This window comes from Anomaloglossus baeobatrachus, chromosome 6 (assembly GCF_048569485.1).
Source record: "Anomaloglossus baeobatrachus isolate aAnoBae1 chromosome 6, aAnoBae1.hap1, whole genome shotgun sequence".
Taxonomy (NCBI): Eukaryota; Metazoa; Chordata; class Amphibia; order Anura; family Aromobatidae; genus Anomaloglossus; species Anomaloglossus baeobatrachus.
Window position 1 is genome coordinate 72,916,741 of NC_134358.1, and position 23,728 is coordinate 72,940,468.

Below are 23,728 nucleotides of genomic sequence, written 5' to 3' on the forward strand. Positions count from 1 at the left end.
CTCATCTCTAGAACACCTGTTAAGAAGAGACTTTGTGCAGCAGGCCTTCATGGTAAAATAGCTGCTGGAAACCACTGCTAAGGACAGGCAACAAGCAGATGAGGCTTGTTTGGGCTAAAGAACACAAGGAATGGACATTAGACCAGTGGAAATCTGTGCTTTGGTCTGATGAGTCCAAATTTGAGATCTTTGTATCCAACCATCGTGTGTTTATAGAAAAGGTGAATGGATGGACTCTACATACCTGGTTCCCACCGTGAAGCATGGAGGAGGAGGTGTGATGGTGTGGGGGTGCTTTGCTGGTGACACTGTTGGGGATTTTTTCAAAATTGAAGGCATACAGAACCAGCATGGCTACCACAGCATCTTGCAGTGGCATGCTATTCCATCCGGTTTGCGTTTAGTTGGACCATCACTTATTTTTCAACAGGATTATGACCCCAAACACACCTCCAGGCTGTGTAAGGGCTATTTGACTGAGAAGGAGAGTGATGGGGTGCTACGCCAGATGACCTGGCCTCCACTGTCACCAGACCTGAACCCAATCGAGATGGTTTGGGGTGACCTGGACCGCAGAGTGAAGGCAAAAGGGCCAACAAGTGCTAAGCATCTCTGGGAACTCCTTCAAGACTGTTGGAAAACCATTTCCGGTGACAACCTCTTGAGGCTTATCAAGAGAATGCCAAGAGTGTGCAAAGCAGTAATCAAAGCAAAAGGTGGCTACTTTGAAGAACCTACAATATAAGACATATTTTCCATTGTTTCACACTTTTTTAAGTATTTCATTCCACATGTTTTAATTCAGAGTTTTGATGCCTTCAATGTGAATCTACAATTTTCAGAGTCCTGAAAATAAAGAAAACTCATTTAATGAGAAGGTGTGTCCAAACTTTTGGTCTGTACTGTATATGTATATATATATATATATATATATATATATATATATATATATATACTGTATATACCTGTCCGTCTATCCTAATAGCATATATTGCTGCGCATTCCTTTACTCCCCCGTTCTCTGGATGCATTTTTCCCCCCAGTAGATCTTTGACCAGTTGCCTAGCAGACCCCCATTGTTATAGCACACACTGGACACAATGCACCCCCCTCTCCGCTGCCTGCCATGCAGATTATCCTCTTTGCAGCCCCCCTTTCGTCCATTCCCATAACCAGCAACAGTAGTTCCTAAAAAAAAATCTGCAAAGCAACAAATAATATTCCCATTCTTAGAAAGTGCAGAAGTTGTGAGGAGCAGCCCATGATCCTCTATGGAGAGGAGGCTGGAGGGTCTGTGCTCACAATATGAAGGATGACCCTACTGGAATCATCTCACAGCAGCCATGGAGTTGCTAAGACAACCAGTGCTCTCTTGGCTTATATGACAGTGAATTTGACGTCAACTGGAGGCAGAGCCTGAGCAGAAAGCCCACAGCCCAGAGAGAGCTGCATGGTGGAGCAGGAGGACTGGCTGCTCAGGCTCCTCATTGTCTGCAGGAGAATGGACTATTAACTATCTGACCACCATTGCATCTGGTAAGAACCCTGCACACACTGCTTCCACCATATTCCTGTTTGCTCCTTTCTATAGAACCAGCAGAACTTTCAGCACTTGTACCAGGGGGTGAGATCCACTGTACTTTCTGCAGATTGTCAGATTGCAGCACAAGGAAGTGAGTACAGTGCACTCCTCCTGCACAGCCCATGCTGGAGGAGTGTGATTCAGTGCAGCACTCAGGAAGGAAACCTCCAGATTCTATTAGAAATGTATCTGGATACTTCTGCTACCAATGTTGCATTATCTGCCCCAGGTGTGACTCCCCATAGCTGTTACTTCCATGTTGTTACATATTCATTTCAATGTAGCAAAATATATCCCACATGTTGAACAATATTACCAGGCAGAGGACACCATGCATTCGATTCACTACATGAGTTATATAGAAGTATAATGCAGCATTGGTACTGTATACTACATCCATATAGCACTCTATGGCCCCTACATTACACTATATCCTGCACTGGGACTGTTTTGTGCTGGTGCCAATACAATTTGCACAAAAAAAACCCCAAATAAGTAGCATTGCATGCACTAATATACAGTGACACCCATTGACACACATTTGTCAGTATATTGCATGGAGTTCTACATTCAGCATGTTTACTCTCTGTATTATATCCATATAGCACTGTATGGCACCTACATTATACTATATCCAGTACTGTGACTGCTTAGTGCTGGTGCCAATACTGTTTGCACCAAAAGAAACCCAAATATGTAGCATTGCATGCACAAATATACAGTGACACTTTATGGTACATTTAACAGTGCATTACATGGAGTTCTATATTCTGCATTTATATAGCATTGTATGCACTAATATAAAGTGATACTTCATTATACATTTGTCCGTATATTATATGGAGTTCTATATTCTGCATTTTTACTATCTGTATATACATTTTACTATTTTGTGCACTATCCATGTTGTGCTATTTTGCACTAAAAGAACCATATATAGCACTGTATGCACTAATATAAAGTGATACTTCATTATTCCTTTTATGTCAGGTCTACATTCTGCATTTTTCCTCTATATATTATATCCATATACATTTTACTATTTCATGCACTATCCACTTTGTGCTATTTTGCACTAAGAGAACCATAGACTGCATTTATATCATTTATATAGCATTGTATGCGCCAATATAAAGTGATACTTCATTATACATTTGTCTGTATATTATATGGAGTTCTATGTTCTGCATTTTTACTATCTGTATTATATCCATATGTATTTTACTATTTTGTGCACTATCCATTTTGTGCTTTTTGCACTAAAAGAACCATAGACTGCATTTATATAGCATGGTATGCACCAATATAAAGTGATTCTTCATTATACATTTGTGTGTATATTATATGGAGTTCTATATTCTGCATTTTTACTATCTGTATATACATTTTACTATTTTGTGCACTATCCATGTTGTGCTATTTTGCACTAAAAGAACCATAGACTGCATTTATATAGCACTGTATGCACTAATATAAAGTGATACTTCATTATTCCTTTATGTCTGGTCTACATTCTGCATTTTTCCTCTATATATGATATCCATATACATTTTACTATTTTATGCTCTATCCACTTTGTGCTATTTTGCACTAAGAGAACCATAGACTGCATTTATATAATTTATATAGCATTGTATGCACCAATATAAAGTGATACTTCATTATACATTTGTTTGCATATTATATGGAGTTCTATATTCTGCATTTTTACTCTACATATTATATCCATGCAGCACAGAATGGCTCCTACATGATAATACATGACTATATTGTGCAATAGCCACTGATTTTTGCTTTATTTTACACCAAGATAAAGCCAAATACAATGTATACTGCAATTGTACAGCTTTACATTGCATCCATTCTGCATTTTTACTCCATGTATTATATCCATATAGCATTGAATGGCTCTTACATCTTACTATTTTGCGCACTTTGTGCTAATACCAATGCTATTTTGAACCATAGACTGCATTTATGTAGCATTGCATGCATTAATATAAAGTGATACTTCATTGTACATTTGTCAGTGCATTGCATGGAGTTCTACATTCTGCATTTTACTCTATATATTGTACCCTACATGATAATATATGACTACATTGTTCAGTATCCATATTATACAGATTTTTGCTGATGAAAAAAACTATGTTACACCAACATAAAGCCAAATAATATGTACGGTATATTGTATTTATACAGCATTGCACTGCACTAATATAAAGTGACAGTGCACTAGTATAAAGTGACACTTCATTGTAGATTTGTCATGATATTGCATGTTTTTCTACACTACATCCATATCATATTTTTACTCTACATATTACACCCATACAGCACTGAATGGCTCCTGAATTATACTATATTGTGCACTATCTACAAAATACTGTTTTGTGCCCCTATTAGTTTGCCCCCCCCTCAAAAAAAGATGCATTTTGAATTAATGTATCAGAGCAGTGATACTTTATTGTCCACTATTGTCAGTATGTTGCAAGTAGTGATATATATGCACCCACGCATGACTATGCTGCATTCATAGATTAGATGTCACTTTCAGAGTGCTGGGCAGCACAGATTGGCCACTATATGATATTGTCTGTAATGGATTATTTCCTGGGTTGTCCTCTTAGGTTTTCTTGCAGAATTGAAGTGTAAGTAGTTGTGACCTGTGATGTGGGTGGTATGTGATATATGTGATAGGTACATGATGCAATGTTGGGTGAAGAGACTGCTGCTGATCACTGGGGCTTTTCTGTGTCAGTTCAGCTGTTGTTTGTCACATAGAGCCAGAAAAATAAACATAAAGCTAAATGTTAACCACAGGAACTTTACTTATGACTGTAGATAGCACTGTGCCAGCTGGCGAGGCTTGCCACCACCACAGCCAGGACTGCCTTATGTACATTATATTACAATATTACAGTCTAATATTTGCTTATGAGATGCAGTAACTCCCTTTTTCAGCATGGATTTGATTTGTGCCTGGGAGAACAGGATTTATCTATGCTAAGTATACTAATCCCGGCCTATGTCAGAGGCAGATAAATATAGATGGGTAATTTTCTGCATCATGATAACACTCTGAGTGAAGATAATGAAGCATCGGTTTAATCCACGATAATACATAAGTATATGGCAAACACCTCTGCTGACAAACTCAGCTCTGTATATCTGATACCGGGCACTGCTATGTCCATGTCCACACGCAATCATGGTAGAATAACAGCACAACACAACGGAGGTAGGGAACATAAACGAGAATAAATCCCTAGAAATTTAGGGTTCATATAAGAATCCTTTAAAAGTGATGGCAAATGGGGTCACTGCCATAGACATGTCATATGTGTGTGTGGGGGGGTCTGCTCTAGGGTCCCCACCGATCGGAAGAGAAGACCCAAATCCTACCAGCAGCACACCGAATACCAGAAAGGTGAAATATGGGAAAAGCCCAAAGGAACACATAAATTTGCACATCTACCTGTATCTATCTATCTATCTCGATCCATGTATCTATCTGTCTTTCTATCCCTCTATCTATCCCTCTATCTATCTATCGATCTATCTATCAATTATCTATCTGTCTATCAATTATCTATCTATCAATTACCTATCTAGTTATTATCTATTTATTGATATAATAATATAATAATAATAATTATTCATTTATATAGCGCTGTTAATTCCGCAGCGCTTTACATACATTGGCAACACTGTCCCCATTGGGGCTCACAATCTAGGTTCCCTATGAGTATGTTTTTGGAGTGTGAGAGGAAACCGGAGGAAACCCACACAAACATGGGGATAACATACAAACTCCTTGCAGATGTTGCAGATGAGGTCCTTGGTGGGATTTGAACCAAGGACCCCAGCGCTGCAAGACTGCAGAGCTAACCACTGAGCCACCGTGCTGCCCCATATCTATCGATCTATCTATCTATCTATCTATCTATCCCTCTATCTATCTATCCATCTATCTATCTATCCATCTATTATCTCTCTATCTATCTATCCCTCTATCTATCTATCTATCTATCTATCTATATCTATCCCTCTATCTATCTATCTATCTATCTATCTATCCCTCTATCTATCTATCTCCCTATCTATCCCTCTATCTATTATCTATCTATCTCCCTATCTATCTATCTATCCCTCTATCTATTATCTATCTATCTTTCTATCTATCCCTCTATCCCTCTATCTATCTATCTATCTATCTATCTATCTATCTATCTATCTATCTATCTATCTATCCCTCTATCTATCTATCTATCTATCCCTTTATCCCTCTATCTATCTATCTATCTATCTATCTATCCCTTTATCCCTCTATCTATCTATCTATCTATCTATCCCTTTATCCCTCTATCTATCTATCTATCTATCTATCTATCTATCTATCCCTCTATCTATCTATCTATCTATCTATCTATCCCTTTATCCCTCTATCTATCTATCTATCTATCTATCTATTAATCTATCTATCTATCTATCTATCTATCCCTCTATCTATCTATCCCTCTATCTATCTATCCCTCTATCTATCCTTTATCTATCTATCTATCTATCTATCTATCTATCTATCCCTCTATCTATCTATCTATCTATCTATCTATCAATCTTACTGTCTATCTACTTATTTATATCCATTTATGTGTTGTTCACCTTCTATCTCATATTGGTGTATGTACATTGAGTACACAGTGGTCGGACACTGCAGATGTTCGGGGGCTCGGGGGGCTTATATCTGTGTGTTAGTAGTTTGCAAACATACTGTAGTTAATATGGTGTCTGGACAATATAATGTCTGTCTATTAATCGATCTATCTCTCTATCTAATATCCCTCTTTATTTCAACCTATTGTATTTACCTCTAAAATCACATAGACGTTAAGGTGAGATCTATATTTCTATTCAGCTCTATCTGATACATCTATTTCCAAATAACCAGGGTAAGAATCCATGCGGTCCCCTGATACATATAAATAATGATGAGTGAAATGAAGGCGTTGGGGTGTGGATGAGCCCCGCCGTACATAGATTTACAAATTGGTCATTACAAATTTCGGGTATGTGGTGATTTCTCCTGTGGGAGCGTTAATGACATGATCATTGGTTGTTACATAACATTTTCAAAATCAAGTTGTGTAGTGTCTGCTCTGAGGTTTGGGGTGTAGTGTCCTCCGGCCGAGTGACCACATTACAATCCCTCATTATAGCCTGAAAGATTGATCCTCCTTTTTGTGATGTTCTGCATTGATGAGGAGGATGGTATTGATTCCTACACACCATGGTCTGCAATAGAAACACACAGGGCTATATCCACAGCTGGAGTGTGATAGATAACGGGAAGGAGAGAGCCCGAAATTACCTGACGGCACATCCTAGAAGTAAACAAGAGATGCCAAAATTATCTCTCCTCCATCTATCCATCTCTCTATTTTCTATTTATCTATCAATTTACCTATCTATCCATCCAGCTGTCCATCTATCTAGCTATTTATCTATTCATTCATCCATCTATCTATCCATCTCTCTATCTTCTATCCATCCATCCATCCATCCATCCATATATCTATTCATCCATCCATCTAGGTATTTATCTATTCATCCATCCATCTACCTATCTATCCATCCATCTGTCCATCTATCTTGCTATTTATCGATCGATCCATCCATCCATCCATCCATCTCTCTATCCCTCTATCCACTGGGATTTAGACGTTACCATCAGATCACGCTGTTGTTATCCCCTATGTGAGCCAATTAAACACCACAAGCGTCTCACACCGGGCTGAGCACCGAGTGTACCCGAGCACAGCGATGCTCGATCCAGTGGTTTTCATGTGTAAAGCACCAGAACTCCGAACCCAAACACTGATCTTTTTTATAAAGTCTATGTTCAGTACAAACCCTGAACTTTAAAGTTGGTGTCCTCTCATCTCTACTTGGCACCACTCTGTGCTACGTATCATTTAATGTATGTATTTTGAGCTAAAAACATATTTTATTTCAAATTGGTTTAGTTCAAAATTTTGCACCATTTGTCTAAGGCCGTACACCTCCCAGCACATTGCTAGATACAGAATGAGAATTGGGTTCGTATATATCCATTTGGAATAATATATTGAGCCTAAAAGATATACAATACAATATGAAAATAATGCCCATTAAAGGGTCCAGATACTTTAAAGGGAACCTGTGACCATTTTTTATCCTATAAACTGCGGCCACCACCAGTGGGCTCTTATATACTGCATTGTAACATGCTGTATATAAGAGCCCAGGCCGCTGTGTAGAACATAAAAAACACTTTATAATACTCACCTAACAGTCGCACTGCGGTGGAGTTGGGTCATATGGACGTCTCCGTTGTCCGGTGCCAGCGTCGCCTCTTTCGGCCATCTTCGTCCTCCTCCTGAAGCCTGTATGCACGACACATCTTACGTCATACACTCACCGGTCATGCGCAGGCGCACTACAATACTTTGATCTGCTTTGCCCAGGGCAGATGAAAATGCACCTGCGCAGGACCTCAATGCTGGCGACTGTGGATGGCGTAGATGCCAAAAAAGTGGTGACAGGTTCCCTTTAAAGGGCTCCTGTTACCAGATTTGATGACTATAAGCTGCGGCCACCACCAGTGAGCCCTTATATACAGTGTTCCAGAATACTGTATATAAGAGCCCAGGCTGCACTGTATAACATAAAAAGAGCTTTATAATACTTACCTGTAGGGTGGCTCAGTCCGCTGGGTGTCGCTGCTCTGAGGTCCGGTGCCTCCTCTTTGCAGCGATTTCTGTCCTCATTCTTCCCAGCCCACTGTGGATGACTTGTTCTATGTCATCCACACAGGACAACATTGCGGTCCTGCGCAGGCGCACTTCTCTCTGTCCTGCTGAGGGCAGATCAAAGTACTGTAATGCTCTGGCGCGAGGAAAGGTTAAAGACCGCCCGCACATGAGCAGTACAATACTTTGATCTGTTCTGAGCAGGACAGATCAAAGTGTGCCTGCGCAGGACCTCAATGCCGGCCTGTGTGGATGACATAGGACGCGTAATGTGTATGGGCCTCAGAAGAAGGAGGCCGGCAACGTCTGCATAGAGGAGGCGACAGACCGGGAGCAGCAACACCCATCGGAATGGACCGCCCCACGGGTGAGTATATAAAAGTGTTTTTTACGTTCTACACAGTGGCCTGGGCTCTTATTTACAGTATTCTAGAATGCTGTATACAAGAGCCCACCGGTGGTGGCCGCAGATAATAGTCTCTCTGTGTGTCGCTCTATGTGACTGCAGACTTGTAAGTCCTCACATCATGTGCACTGTAAGGATGTTCTGGTGTCAGAGCAGGGAAAGGGGGTCACATGGCCGCAAGTTTAGGATATACAGACTCCCAGCCAGAATCCAAGTAGAGGGGAGCTGCCTCGCTCAATGCCCATCCCTATGTGCACACGTCAGTCGTCACAGGAAGCGAGACACATCATCCCCGGTCAGTGTTTTACAGTAAAACATACCTGGCTCAATCATGCACCCGATGTCAGATCCATGTGGTTCGGGCAGCATGAATCTGATGCCGGGTTCCCTTTAATCCGCCCGCCTCACTTCTTGCTCAGATTCTGAGGCTCCGGACTTCGTGGTTATAACATTATATATTTGATAGTTCTCATGAGTGAATGGATATGTGATTGTGTGATGTGTAGGAACAATAGCCAGCAATCAATATTTGGCTTTTATGCCTCTATCGCTCGCTGATCTAATGAAAGTAAATGTTTGTGGTTATTAAATATGTAATCTTACACCTATTCTATTAACAAGCCTTTGTGTACAGCACGTTCCCTGACGATGATGTTCCCTTATAAATGTATCTGTTTTGCTTTTGTACAAGTGACATTTGCTCGGTGGGTTCTGGACGTCGTCCGCACCGGAGTGAACGTCCCTTTAGAGTTTGTCGTTCCAAAATATCGCAATATTCCAATATTTCTTCTGTTTGGAGTTAGTGGTTTATAGTTTAGGCTGTGTTCACACTTTGCTTTATTCCATTTTTTTTTCATGCGTTTTATGCTAAAAAAAAAAGCTGCTAGATTTCAGAAATCTCATGGACATGATTATTTTTTTTTCCTGATTGAAAACTGCTGCGTTTTTGAAAGAAGCAGAATGTCAGTTCTTTCAGCATTTTTGCTGCAGTTTTTCACCTTTGAAAGCAATGAGATTTAAAAATGCAGCTGAGTTTTTTTGCTGCTTTTGGGGTAAATGAAGCTAAGGCTGAGGCCACACGGGGTTATGTGCAAGTCTTCGCATGACACTCGGCACACGCTCGCAGCACAGCAGGAGCCGAGTGTCATGCGACTGTGGTCCGATCCTGCGATCAGACCACAGCTGTGGAGGGGAGGGCTGGTGCTGCAGAGGGAAAGGCCGGCGCTGAGGAGGGGTGGGCCGGCGCTGAGGTGGAGAGGGAGGGATTTATCTCCCTCTTTCCTACGTTGCCGGCTATTGCCATTCTTGCCCTGCACTTGCGGTACACCGGTGTAATGTGAGTGCAGTTCGATTTTTCTCTCACCCCATAGACTTGAATGGGTGCGAGTGAAACAGGATCGCATTGCACCCGCAGCATGCTGCAACTGTTTTCTAAGTCCGATTAGGGCTGAGAAAATAATAGCTCATGGGTGCTGCCCCATAGAGTAATATTGGTCCAAGTGGAATGCGATTTTTTTTTTTTGTTTTTTTTTATCGTATTCTACTGGAACCATTTTTCTCGCCGTGTGTATTAGGCCTAACTTTATTTATACATGTACTGTAGACAAATGACAAACCAAAAAGGCGGATGAAAAATGCAGCAAAACCTGCTTTTTGGAAGCAGCTTTTTACTGCGATGAAAGCAGGTTTTGCTGCAGAAAAAAACCCCAGCAAAAACGCAGAGTGTGAAGATAACCTTAAGGCCCCGTTACACTCAGCGACGTATCTAACGATATATCGCCGGGGTCACGGATTCCGTGATGCACATCCTCATCGTTAGTGACGTCGTTGCGTGTGACACCAACGAACAGCTGTTAACGATGGAAAATACCTTATCGTCCATCGTTGACACATCATTCATTTTTAAAAAATCGTTGATTGTGGAGGACGCAGGTTGTTAATCGTTTCAGGCAGCACACAGAGCTATGTGTGACACCCCGGGAACGACAACCTATAGCTTACCTGCAGCCGCCGGCAATGAGGAAGGAAGGAGGTGGGCGGGAAGTTACGTCCCGGTCATCTCCACCCCTCTGCTTCGATTGGGCGGCCGCTGTGTGACGTCGCTGTGACGCCGCATGTCCCTCCCCCTTCAGGAAGTGGATGTTCGCCGCCCACAGCGAGGTCGTTTGGAAGGTAAGTACGTGTGACAAGGGTGACCGACTTTGTGCGACACGGGCAACAAATTGCCCGTAACACACAAACGATGGGGGCGGGTGCGATCACACGATAAATCGATGCGTGTAACGGAGCCTTTAGTCTTTCAATTTGTCACTATTTTCAACACCCCTTCATGCTGTTAATGCACAGGAGCGTGCTGGTTTACATCCCTTGCATTTGCTACAATTGTATCCAGTTTAGGCTGTGTGTGCAAGCTGAGTTTGTTAGGTTGCAGATTTGGTTAGGTAGCAGATTTTGTTGCCCATATCTGCATGTCTATCCTTAGGCTGTGCGCACACGTTGCATTTTTGTTGCATTTTTCCTTGCAGATTTTAATCGATAAAAGCAAGGAAAAAGCATCCCAGCTAAGTCCATGAGAATCCTGACCTGCTGTGCGCACGTTGCTTCTTTTTTCCTTGCAGATTTTGTTGCTGAAAAAGAAGCAGCAGCATGTCAATTTTTTCTGCGTTTTTTTACTGCTATTCTATAATCCTGTGCAATGCTTTATCACTGCAGGGGATTATAGCGCAGCTCTTCCCCTCACTCTCCGTGCATACAGCATGGCGTGTGAGGCTCTCTGTAGCTCAGTAACCTGGGGTCGTCATGGTGACAACCCAGGGTTACCATAGCAACGATCGGGTCCCTGTGATCATATTACAGGGACCCAATCGCCAGGGAGAGGTAAGAGATCCCTCTCTCTGCCTCCTGAATGCTGTGATCGCATTGATTGCAGCATTCAGTGGGTAAACTACCGAGAGCGGGCTCCGTTCCTGACAGTGAGAGCCGGGTCCTGGCTGTAACATCAGCCAGACACTCCGCAGTAATTGCGGGGATACAATGCCTGAACCCCTGCAATTGCCATGACTAAAAAAAAGCACAAAAAGCAGGAAAAAGGCAACTGAAAAAACGCGCAAATGCAATAAAAAAATGTGAGTTTTTTCAGCTGCTTTTTTTCTGCCAAAACATGCTTTTTATGTGCAGAAAAGAAGCACACAAAAAAGCAACATGGGCACAAAGCCTTATACCAGCAAAAACAAAGAGATTTCTGAACTGCAGTGCGCACATTGCTTATTTTTTCCTTGTAGTTTTGGGTGCAGAAAAAAAATCTGCAGCATGTCAATTGTTAGTGCATTTTTTTCCTGCGTTTTTTTTAACCCTTCCAGCCATTGATTTCACAAAAAACTGCACGACAAAAAAGTCACTAAAAACTCACCAAAAACACGAAAAAACGCATGCATTTTTTGGTGCGTTTTTTTGCTACAAGGTGCGTTTTTTGGTGCAGGACACTTCTGCAGTGTGCACACATAGCCTTAGCCAATGTTCGCTCATGGATTAACCTGTCGATTGCTTCTGTGTTCATATACGAGAATGGCTTTTGCCTGTTGCAATAATAATAATAAGCAGAAAATATACATCAATGGGAATTTTCCATTGACGCCTGTGACTATAGGAAATATTTTATACAGAGGTGAGCGGTGTTAAACCGGTGCCGCCGAAATCTTTCTGCAGGGCAGTCTGTCAGAAATGATATCATTTACAGTTGGGGGATTGGCGCTCATCTATGTATTGGTGACTTTTTTATATAGATTTGCTGGAATTGATATACACAGGGAGACTAAATTAAGCGCCGGTCATGGGAATACTGCATGCTCCATGTAAGACATGTATAAAAAACAGTTATATATGGAACATGGTTATTATATTATTCGAAGCAAAAAAAGAAAAATGTATCGAACTATAGAATTAGCTACAATAAGCCTCGCTTTTCTCGGTTTTTAGGAATACCCTAGATGTCAAAATAGGGTAGAGTTATATGTCCTCCTGTCATTAAGAATAAGATAATACAAGTTAATTTATTGTTAATCTCCCCCAAATTTTTGAATGTCTTTTTCTTAACAATCCTATCAAGACTGCGGTTATCCCGCTTGCTTGTGCACCTTTTTCTACCACACTTTTTCCTTCCACTCAACTCTCCATTAATATGCTTGGATACAGCACTCTGTGAACAACACCCACGTTCTTTAGCAGTGACCTTTTGTGGCTTACCCTCCTTTGGAGTGTGTCAATGACTGCCTTCTGGACATCTGTCACATCAGCAATCTTCTCCATGATTGTGTAGCCTACTGAACCAGACTAAGGGACCATTTTAAATGCTTGGGAAGCCTTTGCAGGTGTTTTGTGGTAATTATTCTAATTTTCTCAGATAATGACTTTTGGGTTTTCATTGGCTGTAAGCCATAACCATCAACATTAACAGAAATAAACAAGTGAAATAGATCCCTCTGTGTGTAATGACTCTATATAATATATAGGAATAGATTCCTCTGTGTGTAATGACTCTATATAATATATAGGAATAGATCCCTCTGTGTGTAATGACTCTATATAATATATAGGAATAGATCCCTCTGTGTGTAATGACTCTATATAATATAAAGGAATAGATTATTCTGTGTCTAATGACTCTATATAATATATAGGAATAGATCCTCTGTGTGTAATGACTCTATATAATATAAAGGAATAGATTATTCTGTGTCTAATGACTCTATATAATATATAGGAATAGATCCTCTGTGTGTAATGACTCTATGTAATATAAACAAATAGATCCCTCTGTGTTTAATGACTCTATATAATATATGCGTTTACCTTGTTGTATTGAATTACTGAAATAAATTAACTCTTTGATGATATTCTGATTTTTTGCGATGCACTTGTGCTTGTACTGGAGGAATATTTTGGGGTCATCATATATCGCTGAAATCAGCTTCCCTGCGATAAATCCTGTTATTAGTTATGACGCTAGATATAGGCGTTTGTAGCTTATAAATTGGGTTCAGAATATAGGCAGCAGTTGAACGTCAGCATTTTAATTTCTTGTTTTATTCTGAATACAGTCATGGACAAAAGTTTTGAGAATGACACCAAAATTATATTTTCACATGATCTGTTGCCCTCTGGTTTTTAACCCCTTAACGACCGCGGGCCGTAAAATTACGTCCTAGCGGTCATAATGTTACTGCCCGCGGTCTGCCGGCGGCAGCATGCTGCGATCGGCGCATATCTCAGCTGATTTTCACAGCTGAGATGTGTGCCTGCTAGGCACGAGCAGAATCGTTATCTGCTCGTGCCGTTTAACCCCTTAAATGGCGCTGTCAATATGTGACAGCGCCATTATAAGCGTGATCGCGGTAAACCTTTACTTACCGCCCGATACCGGAAGTCACGTGACGCGATCACGTGACTTCCAGTAGTTGTCATGGTAGCACAGGGTCATGTGAAGACTCCTGTACTACACATGAATTGCTTTCACTTTCGCTGTGCCCGCGGCACAGTGAAAAGGAAAGTGAGCGTATCTGCTGTTTACAGCTATGTAGCTGTGATCAGCAGATAGTGCAGAGCGATCGGATTGCTGATCGCAATAGCCCCCTAGGGGGACTAGTAAAATAAAAAAAAAAGTTAAAAAACAGTTTTAAAAAATTAAAAAAAAAAACAAAAAAACCTAAAAGTTCAAATCACCCCCCATTCGCCCCATTGAAAATTAAAGGGTTAAAAAAATAAAAAATATACACACATTTGGTATCGCCGCGTTCAGAAACGCCCGATCTATCAAAATATAAAATCAATTAATCTGATCAGTATACGGCGTAGCGGCAAAAAGATTCCAAACGCCAAAACGACGTTTTTTTGTCGCCACAACTTTTGCGGAATATGGTGTAAAACGTGCGCCACTTTTTTCGGACAAACGTCCGATTTTTTTCTAACCCCTTATATAAAAGTAAACCTATACATGTTTGGTGTCTATGAACTCGCACTGACCTGAGGCATCACACCCACACATCAGTTTTACCATATAGTGAACACAGTGATTAAAATATCTCAAAAACAATATTGCACTTTTTTTTTGCAATTTTTCTGCATTTGGAATTTTTTTGCCGTTTTACAGTACACTATATGGTAAAACTTATGGTTTCATTTAAAAGTACAGCTCGTTCCGCAAAAAAATGAGCCCTCACATGACCATATTGACTGAAAAATAAAAAAGTTACGTCTCTCAGAAAAAGAATGGCGAAAATAAAAACGGAAAGCGAAAAATCGTCCGGTCGTGAAGGGGTTAATTGTGTTTGTCTGATGTTTACATCACATACAGAAATATAATTGCAATCATATTATGAGTACCAAAAGGTTATATTGACAGTTAGAATGAGTTAATGCAGCAAGTCAATATTTGCAGTGTTGACCCTTCTTCTTCAGGACCTCTGCAATTCTCCCTGGCATGCTCTCAATCAACTTCTGGACCAAATCCTGACTGATAGCTGTCCATTCTTGCATAAGCAATGCTTGCATTTTGCCAGAATTTGTTGGTTTTTGTTTGTCCACTCGTCTCTTGATGATTGCCCACAAGTTCTCAATGGGATTAAAATCTGGGGAGTTTCCAGGCCATGGACCCAAAATCTCTATGTTTTTTCCATGAGTCATTTAGTGATCACCTTAGCTTTATGGCAAGGTGCGCCATCATGCTGGAAAAGGCATTGTTGGGTGCCAAACTGCTCTTGGACAGTTGGGAGAAGTTGCTCTTGGAGGACATTCTGGTACCATTCTTTATTCATGGCTGTGTTTTTAGGCAAGACTGTGAGTGAGCAGATTCCCTTGGCTGAGAAGCAACCCCACACATGAATCGTTCAGGATGCTTAACAGTTGGCATGAGACAAGACTGGTGGTAGCGCTCACCTCTTCTTCTTCTCCTAATGAGCTGTTTTCCAGATGTCCCAAACAATCGAAAAGGGGATTCATCTGAGAAAATGACTTTACCCCAGTCCTCAGCAGTCCACTCCCTGTACCTTTTGCAGAATATCAGTCGGTCCCTGATGTTTTTTTCTGGAGAGAAGTGGCTTCTTTGCTGGCCTCCTTGAAACCAGGCCTTGCTCAAAGAGTCTCCGCCTCACAGTGCATGCAGAAGCACTCACACCAGCCTGCTGCCATTGCTGAGCTAGCTTGTCACTGCTGCTAGTCCCATCCCGCAGCTGAAACAGTTTTAAGATACGGTCCTGGCGTTTGCTGGTCCTTCTTGGGCGCCCTGGAGCCTTTTTGGCAACAATGGAAGCTCTCTCCTTGAAGTTCTTGATAATGCGATAGATTGTTGACTGAGGTGCAATCTTTGCAGATGCGATACTCTTCCCTGTTAGGCCATTTTTGTGCAAAACAATGATGGCTGCACGTGTTTTAGAGATAACCATGGTTAACTGAAGAGAAACAATGATACCAAACACCAGCCTCCTTTTAAAGTGTCCAGTGGTGTCATTCTTACTTAATCATGACTGACTGATCGCCAGCCCTGTCCTCATCAACACCCACACCTGTGTTAATGGAACAATCACTAAAACAATGTTAGCTGCTCCTTTTAAGGCAGGAATGCAATGATGTTGAAATGTGTTTTGGGGGTAAAGTTCATTTTCTTAGCCAATATTGACTTTGCAAGTAATTGCTGTTAACCTGATCGCTCTTTATGACATTCTGGAGTTTATGCAAATTGCCATTAGAAAAACTTAAGCAGTAGACTTTGTAAAAATTAATATTTGTAGCATTCTCAAAACTTTTGGCCATGACTGTACATATTGTTAAATAACTTACATAATACTGATACTTTACAGACGTGCTCCTCACACTATGAGGCAGATCGCATGGGTGAGTCGCCCCCTAGTTGTTGGTGAGGTTGGTGCGGATTGAGTACTTACATAAGTGATTATATACAGTAATTTTTCTCTCTGCAGACATCTCTGATTTAGCAACATAGTTGACTTAATTTTTACTTATTTTAATGTTATACAGAATTCATGAATCTGAAAAATAAAAGTCAACAGATTACGGGGGGGCCCAGTGGTCGGACCCCTAGCAATCAACAAGTTATCCCCTAACCATGTGGATAGAGGATATTTTTTTTATTTATTAAAGGGAATCTGCCACTAGGTTTTTGATAACCCATCTCAGAGCAGCATGGTGTAGAGACAGAGACCCTGATTCCATAGATGTATCATTTATTAGGCTACTTTCTGTAGTTTTTATAACATCCCTATCTTATCTTCTCCAGATGTACCAGTTCTCTGAATGCTGAGTACTGTGTAACCCCGCATGCACCACTGATTGGTTGCTTTCTTTGTACACTGTGTGTAGGCAGAAAGCTGTCAATCAGTGGTGGGGTGGAGTTACACAGAGCTGAATAATATGGAGAACTATATGGCAGCAGGTTTACTAGTTCTCACTTGCTGATAAAACTGTGTCACGAATGTGTCATGGCCTGATGTGATCTCGGGTTGGAGTGTATTTAATTCCATCCAGTACTGAAGTGGTTAAGGTTCATTTCTATCCTGCAGTGATCTAACAGGTAGTTGTAATCTCAGCTGCAGCCACTCCCTCCTGCTATAAGTATCCACCCCTCACTCCACCCTATGTCGGCTATAGCTCAAACCTAAGCTGTCCATGTTGAAGGAGCTTGTCTCTGCAGAGCTGTGGTGTTGTTACAGTTGCAGCTGCGAAGTTCCGGATGAAGAAACCTTGTAGTACTCATTGTTGTGTGTTTCCCCACCTGATTGTCTTACTTACCTCATGTCACCTTATTGGAATGGTGCTGCCATCACTAGTCCTGGTGAATTTAGGATCAGCAAGGGTCTAGGCACATAACCTGCGATGGCGGGAAGGACCTGTTGAGGAATGTTAGGGAGTGTAGGGATCAGATTCAGGTGAGTGTTAGGAGCTGACCCTGCTCCTCTCTCCTCCATTGTAACGTTTCCCTGGTGTACCTTGAGTTGTTTGGCACTCGCTGGGAGTCTACTTACACCTGGCAGGACCCCGGTAGCCCTTGTGTGACAGGGATTTTATCAAAGCTGCAGAAAGCAGCTCAGTAAGTGACACATTGTTGGAATCAGGGTCTCTGCCCCTAAATTTTGCTGCTTTTAGATTAGGTGGCAAAAACCTGGTGACAGATTCCCTTTAAATTGTGATAGATTAAAAATATATGAGGATATGACTCTAATTTGTATGAGATGGTGTTTTTTTCTATGGCTGGATGGACCTGCTGGCATTTGTAGTGAATAATAACCCCTGCGGTGTTATAGAGTGGTAGACGTGTGCTTGTTAATCTGCCGCTGGCTGTAACTTTAAGAAGGATCCCTGTGGAATTTCATCCCCTCCTGGAATTCAGCCGCAAAACTTCTAGTGCCAACATGACTGTCACTTCCAATGACACGACTTCCAAAGAGCACGCGGCCTTCCTAGAGCCGCGGACATTTATAGCCGGGATATCGATATCCTGAGTAGCTGAGAGCATTTGTTATTCCATCAGACTACAGATGTCATGTAAACACTTCATTGACAGAAAGGCCTGGAATTCCCTCCTCTCTGCGGACACTTTATGTCGTGTCAGCTTTAAACATCTTTTATTATTTTACTACTTTTGCTATTTTTAACCCTTCTGTGCAACAGAGAACTTAGCAAATAAGGGCAACCTCGGCCATCGCACCACACCAATGATTGCACAAAAATGCCGCTATATAAGACTAGGCCGTCATGATTCCGCTGAGCGGAGCATTTTTCATATGGAATGCTTTTCTCGCGAAAATTTTGCATTTGAAAATGCACTTCCATGTGTCGTGCACTTGCTGACAGGTTGTCTTTCAGCACTAGGGTCTACGCTGGTTTTGGGAGGGGCCTTCACAGATGTGTCTCATTCCTGGTGATTGCTCTGTTTCTTTACTGGGCTTGCTCTGTCTGAACTTTGCCAGTCGTACTTCTTCTTTGCTCATTGTGCTCTTGGCTCCTGTCTGGTGTAAGTGATCTGATCTTGGCTTCTGACCTTGGACCTCTTCCTGACCATGTGTCTGTCTGCTCCCTGATCCTTATACGTTACCTCCCGGCCTCTGACCTCCGACTTCTTCCTGACCATGTCTCTGTCTGCTCCCTGAACCTTTCTCATTATCTCCGGGCCTCTGACCTTGGACCTCTTCCTGACCATGTCTCTTTCTTCTCCCTGAACCATATACATTACCTCCTGGCCTCTGACCTCAGACCTCTTCCTGACCATGTCTCCATCTGCTCCCTGAACCTTATACGTTGCCTCCTGGCCTCTGACCTCTTCCTGACCATGTCTCTTTCTGCTTCCCGAACCGTATACGTTACTTCCCGGCCTCTGACCTCAGACCTCTTCCTTACCATGTCTCTGTCTGCTACCTGAACCTCATATGCTACCTCCTGGCCTCTGACCACATACCTCTTAATGACCATGTCTCTGTCTGCTCCCTGAACCTTATACAGTACTCCTGGCTTATGATCCAGGCTTTAAGGAATAACGTTTGGAACTCCATTCTATGTCTGAACTGGGTGCAAAAAACCTAAAAAACATCACTATGGGGAGATAAGGTATGCACACCAGTGACTATGGAAGGGGAATACATGGAATAGCAGAAACTGCTGTGTGAATACTGACATGAAAAATTCAATAGCTATTAGTAAGAATGAAATGTGAAAAATGGAACCTGCATTACTGCCATGAATATATGAATAAAGAGAAATTTAGCTACTGAATTGATCAATGCAGAAGAGCCCCAACACTACGCCAAAGTATTTCTCTACGTTGGGGTCCCTAGCTTGTGTGTGTCCTCTCATGCAGTTAAAAAACTTACCGTGTATGGGAAGCTGAGACCCAGGCTATATATGCGTATAATGTGGATTGGCAATAGGTGTGGTTGGGGAGGGTTCACAAACGAAAAACTACTAACATTAAGGAATAACGTTTGGAACTCCATTCTATGTCTGAACTGGGTGCAAAAAACCTAAAAAACATCACTATGGGGAGATAAGGTATGCACACCAGTGACTATGGAAGGGGAATACATGGAATAGCAGAAATCTATATATATATATATATAGAAGCCTATGATCCAGGCTTGTCTGACTACCCTTTTATTTATACTGATCATAGTGTCTAGTGTCGCGGGCGGCGGGGCGCTGCGCTTGCCAACGCTCGGGTCCGGCGCTGCTGCTGCTGCTCGGTGGCTCGAGCGGCGCTCCTCGCCCGTGAGTAAAAAGGGGATGGTTTGGGTTTGGGTATGTTGTCCGTGACACCACCCACGGTTGTGGTGAGGTTGGGACACCACCGCTGCTCTGGACGGGGATCCCGGGAGCGATGACAGGGAGCAGCCGAGATGTTTTCTCTCCCCTCCGTGGGTAGTGGGATTTGGTGGTCCCGGGGCCCGATGATGGTGACTGTAAGGTGGATAGCGGGGTTTGGCGAGGTGCAGGGTCGCGGGGGCAGCGCAGTGCCAGACGGCACGATGGTACTCACTCAGCCAATGACATAGACGGAGTCTCCGGTAAAGCAAACGGCTGGATGGACGGGTCCCGCAGCCAGCTGCGATGGTCACCCCCGGGAGGTTGGCGGTGACAGTCTCTCCCTGCAGCGGTGTTGTGTTGTCGGCTCCGATGGCTTCCCACCGGTAACCCGCTCCCCAGCGGTGTATTTGCCAGAGGAGCCCCTTTATGCCTGCAGGCTCTTGCCCTGGGAACCCTAGCTGTGGCGGTAGCTGTATTTCCCTTCACGGTTGAGCGGTTGCCTTCAGTCGGGTCTTTGCTGCTGGGAAACCCCGGAGGTTCCCGTCGCTGACGGATTTGACCGGTTTAACGGTGACTCCAAGCCTGGTCGGGGTCCGTAGGCCCAGCCGAATGATGCTGGCTTCTCTTCGCTCCCCGGTCCGGTACCGGCGGGCCACCACCCGTCCACGGTCCTTACGGTTGTGCGTCAATCGGCCTCTCCTGCAGACAGTCACAACCGTCTGCCAACCTTGCTGTCTGTGCCCGGGCCACGTACCCGGACACGGTCAGAGTGCTCCTCCACTACCACTTTCCATTCCTCAACCACCCATCCGTTCCCGCCTCCAGGACTGTGAACTCCTCAGTGGGTGGGGCCAACCGCCTGGCTCCAACCCACCTGGTGTGGACATCAGCCCCTGGAGGGAGGCAACAAGGATTTGTGTGTGCGGTTGATGTGCCTAACTGGGGTGTGGGGTGTGTTGTTGCAGTACCTGTGACGTCCTGGCTTGTCCAGGGCGCCACACTAGCATCACATAGGCTTTGTAAGTTATTAGAAACTGGGCGAACAGTTTCAATAGAGCGCATTGTACTTTCGCCCCCCCAAAGGTTTTTTAAAGGGGGTAATTCAAGTGCCAGAAAGCGGTTAAAAATTGATCAATAAGATATCAGCTCCCCTGGGGATAAGTGGTAATAAGTGGTGGCATGGTGGCTCAGTGGTTAGCACTGCAGTCTTGCAGCACCGGGGTCTTGGATTTAAATCCCACCAAGAACAACATGTGTAAGGAGTCTGTATGTTCTCCTCGTGTTTTTTGTGGGTTTCCTCCCACACTCCAAAGACTGATAGGGACTTTAGATTGTGAGCCCCAATGGGGACAGTGTTGTTGATGTATGTAAAGTGCTGCAGAATTAATAGCCTTATATAAGTGATTAAATATTATATACTGTATATAATTTATTTTCATTGAACAACTCGTTTAACGGTTGTTGCCAAAACTTTTCACCAATAATCATGACTTTTTCATGCCCTGATGCTTCCATTCTCTATTCCTCCACGTTTAGTTCCCCACTTAGAAGAAAAAAATGGGTACATGAAAATCACTACATCTTGCCATTATCAGTGGTACCCACAAGATTTGCCAAACCTTCTGGAGGTCTTTCCTTTTTCCCGTAGTCTCCAGAAGAGTAGGCGGTTGTGGGCTAAGGCTGCTTTCACACTTGCGTTGTTTTACATCAGTCACAATCCGTCGCCTTGAGGAATTATGGTATCCTGCAAAATATTTTGCAGGAATCCGTTTTTTCCCCATAGACTTCTATTAGCAACGGATTGCGACTGATCGCCCTGTGCTGCATCCGCCACGTGACAGATCAGTGGTTTACTGACTGACCATCGGGCGGGAGCAACGCTGCATGTAACGTTTTTTGGAGCGGCAAAAAAACGCACTCCGAAGGATTCCATCGCCATCCGTCAAGAGCTGTTATGGATGTCTATGGTGCTGGATTCCGTCGTAATCCGTCACACGACGGAATCCAGTGCGGGATTCAGTCAAGCTCTACTGAGCATGCCCAGCATGTTTGGCACACCCATTGGGCTGTCCTAAACACAAATTGATCACGACGGATCCGTCAAAAAACAGACGCACAACGGACATAACGGACGCGATTCCTGTGAACGGAATCCTGTGAAATAACACATCCATTGTGTCATTTTACATCTAAAAAATGACGGATCCGTCGATGCATCGCAACGACAGACCTGACGGATTTAAAACAATGCAAGTGTGAAAGCAGCCTGAAGGGCACGTTACACGCTACGATATATCTAACGATATGTCGTCGGGGTCACGTCGATAGTGATGCACATCCGGCATCGTTAGAGATGTTGTAGCGTGTGACAGCTACGAGTGACTGTGAACGAGCAAAAATACCCACCTTATCGTTACTCGTTGACACGTCGCTCATTTTCAAAAAGTTGAACGTCCTTCTGCGTGCAGGTTGTTCATTGTTCCCGAGGCAGCACACATCGCTCCGTGTGACACCACGGGAATAATGTACTGCAGCTTATCTGCGGCCGCCGGTAATGGGGAAGGAAGGAGGTGGGCGGGATGTTATGTCCCGCTCATCTCCGCCCCTCCGCTTCTATTGGCCGCCCGCTGTGTGATGTCGCTGTGACGCCGAACGTCCCTCCCCCTTCAGGAAGTGGATGTTCGCCACCCACAGCGAGGTCGTTTGGAAGGTAAGTGCGTGTGACGGGGGTAAACGACTTTGTGCGACACGGGCAAGAAATTGCCCGTGCCGCACAAGCGATGGGGACGGGTGCGATCGCACGAGAAATTGACGCGTGTAAAGCAGCCTTAAATTTGACTTGCTGCAATTTTGATAAAAATATAATTTTGCAAAGAAAATAATAGCAAGAATTTTGTTTTCAATAATGTTTTATTACATGAAGAAAGTATATTTAACAATATTCATGAATTATGAATTGGCTTCAAACTTTCAATACATATAACTCATATAGTATAAATGCTTATAATTTTATATGAGGGAAAAGGAAAAGATGGGAGGGATGAGAGGGGTAAGAATATTTTATTAGGGGAGAAACAAGGGGAAGAATAAGGTAAGTGGGTAATAGGGAAGGAGGTTGGGGAATAGCAAGAGTTTTGTATGAGTTGAAATCACGGCTTTTGAAGATTTTGGATCATGTGATGATGACTTACCAGCATGGACGAACATATCATTGGTGCAGCCGGTGCAGCTGCTCAGGGGCCCAAGACGTAAGAGGGCCATTTCTGCCTCCACATCGGTTGGAATTTTGCATAATGTTGAGTTGTTGGACCACACAGGGGTCTCTTTCTGTTTTGGCCGCCAGTGCCCACCAGTGGTATGTGGCTGTCTCGTTGAGTTCCAGCCAAAACAGTGTTTATGAGGCCTGGCAGTGATATCGGCAGTAATAAGGGTGTCAAATTTGTTTTATTTGTTGGGGGAAGTGGGTTTTAATTTGCACAACCCTTCATCATTACTTGAAGAAAGGCAAATATCCAGCATCAAGGAGGGTAGTAGATTAAAACTTGCTTTTATTAGACGAGTAAAAACAAAATGTAGTCCAGTAAGCACAGAGGCACAAGTTTTAAGCGTGTAAACCAACGCGTTTCGACCAGAGCGTCTTATTCA

The 23,728-nt window shown here is 42.9% G+C and overlaps 1 protein-coding gene across 1 annotated transcript in view; it reads left to right on the forward strand.

The window, feature by feature from the left end:
• The first annotated feature begins 1,402 nt into the window (after positions 1-1,402).
• The window catches only part of NCALD (neurocalcin delta), a 159,376-nt gene continuing 137,050 nt past the window's right edge, over positions 1,403-23,728 (forward strand). The window contains exon 1 of the mRNA XM_075353033.1: positions 1,403-1,536. The gene's annotated coding sequence lies outside the window, so the exon portion shown is untranslated. The remainder of the gene's footprint in view (positions 1,537-23,728) is intronic.